The following is a 2,821-nucleotide window of genomic DNA, read 5'->3' as shown; positions in this document are numbered from 1 at the left end:
ATTTGGTACAGGGTCTCCCTACACAGCTCAGACTCATAATGATCCTCACATCTCAGCCTCCCCAACACTGGGATTGCAGGCTTGTGGCACCATGCCCAGTTTCAGGGGCTGGTACAGTGCACTCAAGTTTCCAGGGTTGAAATGGCATGTGGTACTGGGGATTGCACCCTGGTCATTGCACTTGCCAGGCAGCCACTCAGACTGCTGAGCTATCTCACCAGCCCCAAGAATATATATTATTATATTTGACCTATAAAACAAGATTCATAAAGTAGGTCCATTTATTATCCCCATTTTTAAGCAGAACAAACCAAGAACTAAGAGGAACGACATATCCCATTCTGCCAATAGACTGTAGACACTGGGTTTAGATCTGGGTTGGCTGTTGTCACAACATATGTTCTTCAAAAAAAAATACTAGAATGTAATGATTACATTCATTATGGGGAGTTGGTACAAGCATATAAAAATCTTAATTCCTTTTATGTCCCCTTCTCCTTGCCTCCCTTCTCCCCTGTCCTTTTGTTAGAAAACCTGCGTTCTTTAAAACTGCCTTGTGTTATTTAATAAGGGGAGTGTTGTGGTTCCTCTATGGAATCTTTGTCTTGAGCGTAGGTGGCTACAAGCACTTCTCTTTTGAATGTGACCTGAAGCTTCTTTCTTACTACCTTATGTCATTCTGTCTAAACCTACCCCCACCCATTCATTACTTGGACCTCTTGTCCTAAATTTTTAGTGTGTCACCACCACTGCTTTCCTTTTCTACTGTACCAAAGCATGACGTGCTTGCTTATTTGGTTCCTACTTATTAACATATAGGAAAATAAACTTCAAGTAGGAGAACTTGATAGTGTGTGTGTGTGTGTGTGTGTGTGTCTGTGTGTGTCTGTGTGTCTGTGTTCACAATAAAAGCTTGGGAAATTTAGGTGAGAAAAGAAACAATCACGAAATATCTGTTGAGACAAGCTTTGCTCTTTGTTCTAGGTTGTGTGATGTTTCTAAAACCATACTGAGCAAGTGACACAGGTTTGGGCACTTAGTCAAAGTCAATAGGCCCTTGTCAAACCAAAAGGTGGGCCATACCAGCCTTACACTGGGAGAGATAACCCAGCTTTCACTGGGGATAATCCTATGTTCAAGTCATATCAGAGGAAAAATCAAGTCCACCTGCACATTTTGTGGTCACCAACATGAGCCAACTGACACAGAGGCAAGGAGAACTCTCAATATTAGGTTTCTTCACAGCTCAAACAGAGTGCTGGCCTTTGAGCCACCAGGGTGATTCTATATCCACTGTACACAGAAACTGAGGGCCAGAGCCTTATTTAATGTCAGACAATTCCTAAATCCCATGTTCCTAATCACCTATCCTCCTATAAAACCTAGATGCTTATGCTTGGGAAGCCCAACAATCCTGGGAAACCTTCACTTCAGTAAATATAGAGCAAACCACCTTTGGGAAAAACGTCCTTCGTGTTTGACTTTCTAAAAGAAACGCTTGAAATATCATATGTAGAAGTTGCTTTAGAAAACCAATGCACCTTCTCCCTAAAGTACTGTCTAGAGAGAAAGAAAATGGGAGGGAGAGAGGAAGACAAGAAGGCAGGGAGGCAGCCAGAAAAAGAGGAAGGGAGAAGCTATGGAGGGATGAAATGGAAAGACAGAGAAGAGAATTGTCGCTCTGTGCCAGCAATGTTAAACCAGCTAAGTTAAAGAAATGCTTTGTTTAGTGTTTCTTTTAAGTCCTTAAAATGGTAAGAATTATTGAATCCCTTGAACAGGGAAATAAAGTTCCTAAGTTTATTTGGCCTTAGGTATCTTTTTGTCCTTTCCATGAACAAACTCATAAGGGTTGTGCTCATCAAGCACAATTTAGGAGGTGTTGATGCAGTCCAGTAGTTTGAGACCTCATTTGCAGAGATTGTGCAGAAAGCTGAAATGACTGCAGCATTGTAGTGTGCCTTTTCTGCTTTGCTTTAGTTGTGCTGAAGATTAAACTCAGGGCTTCTCATGTGCTGGAGAAACACTCTGCTTCTGCACACTGTCCTCTACTTATAAGGGAGTCTTTCAAAAGAGGCTTGCACTCTATCAGTTCTCACTTTTTAAAAAAATTTATTTATTTAATTTTTCTTCCATTCTCACCTTGAAGGTCAATATTCTGTGTATTCCTCTATGCTACTCTGGTCCAGAACAGGCATAAATTTGGTCTATAAGACTCAAAAATGACTACAGTTGTAGAATGCCTGGGACCACCAGATATGTTATTTTAACTGACATCTGAGCTTCTAGTAAGTTTAAAATTTTAAAAAAATACACAAACAGTGTATTTGCGTAAAGAATGACCCATATATCAAGCCAGGTTCAGAGAGCTCTGCAGTGTAAGCAGTAAGTTTTTACAAGGAAAACAAAAGCAAAATAAAGAAATTACCTGGCTGGGTCCAAGTGGGTGTTGGTTTCATTTGGATAGGCTCTGGGGAGAGTCTCTAATTAGAAGTTAGCTGGCAGTTGCTGATTGGTTAAGCTTAAGCTCCATTTTACTGTTCATGTAGAATTGTGCCTTTGCTTGCCTGGGTGCTACAGAAGCAATCCCAGTCTAGGGCATCTTCATTATTTGCTTAAATAGAGGTGCTTATTTAATGAGTAAGTACTGTACTCCAACACAGTGTCAAATTTCCTTACTGACTCTTCACAATGACCTTGGGATTATTATAATTTTCACATTAAAGATTGAGAGTCAGAAAGACTTAATACAGTCACTTGTCACAATTTTGTAGACTTGCTACATATTAGTCAAAACTCAAGACCAGCTCAGTCTAACCTC

The sequence above is a fragment of the Octodon degus genome, unplaced genomic scaffold, assembly GCF_000260255.1.
Source record: "Octodon degus isolate 3935 unplaced genomic scaffold, OctDeg1.0 scaffold00040, whole genome shotgun sequence".
Classification (NCBI taxonomy): domain Eukaryota; kingdom Metazoa; phylum Chordata; class Mammalia; order Rodentia; family Octodontidae; genus Octodon; species Octodon degus.
This window is presented reverse-complemented; position numbering follows the sequence as displayed.